The following is a 918-nucleotide window of genomic DNA, read 5'->3' as shown; positions in this document are numbered from 1 at the left end:
AAGAAGACAAAGTATTATAAGGAAATATGCAAAGACCTTAAGTTAGAAAACCAAAAGGGAATAACACACACTAATCATTTTTCAAGCTAAAAGAACTGAAGGAAAAATTCAAGCCTCAGCTTATAATAATGAAGGATTATATGTGCAAAATACTGAATGTAGATGGAAACATCAAAAGAAGATGGGAAGAGTGGGATTTCTGGTTTTGGTGACTGCAGAGGCAGAGTCAGGTGGGACAGGATCCATGAGGAGGGACTGAAAACCCAGAGAAGCTGTTTTCAAGGAATAGCACCAGAGCTCTGGATGTAGGTGCAGGGGATCAGCTTCCTACACCATTCAGTGGAAAAATCATGGTATAAAAGGAAATGTTGTGATTTAGGAATTGTTCAAAACACAGGACTCGCTTTGGGGCCACCCTGCCCAGGTGGAGTTCAGAGGGCAGGACTACAGCCAGACCAGCACAGGAAACCAGTGCTAAACGTGGTGCAATGACATTTGTAAAAGGAGGGACAGGGGGGATTCTGCACATTTTTCCTCTTCTTCCCTGTCATGCCTTCTTTGCCCAGCCTGGACACATACAAATAGGTGGGTGTGCAACTCCCCAAAAAAGTCCAGTGTTGAGCCCATGGTTTTTACTACAGCACAGAGAGAAAGAGCCCTATCGGTCCCAAGGGCAAATTCTTTGGTGGCTGCTTATGACAACAGCCTCTGGGTCGCAGCCCTCAAATTAACTTGTGCGGGACCCTTTACTCTGGCAGATCCAGCAAGAAAAAAGCAAGCCAGTCAGGCCTGACAAACAAACCATATGAACAATCTGTAAAACTTCAACATAAAAGGCTGCAACTATCTCAAGAATTATGCTGTGCACATGCAGATACCTAACTGACCTTCAGAGACAAAAATAGTAGACAATCTTTC

This window comes from Chrysochloris asiatica, unplaced genomic scaffold (genome assembly GCF_000296735.1).
Source record: "Chrysochloris asiatica unplaced genomic scaffold, ChrAsi1.0 scaffold00335, whole genome shotgun sequence".
NCBI classification, from domain to species: domain Eukaryota; kingdom Metazoa; phylum Chordata; class Mammalia; order Afrosoricida; family Chrysochloridae; genus Chrysochloris; species Chrysochloris asiatica.
This window is presented reverse-complemented; position numbering follows the sequence as displayed.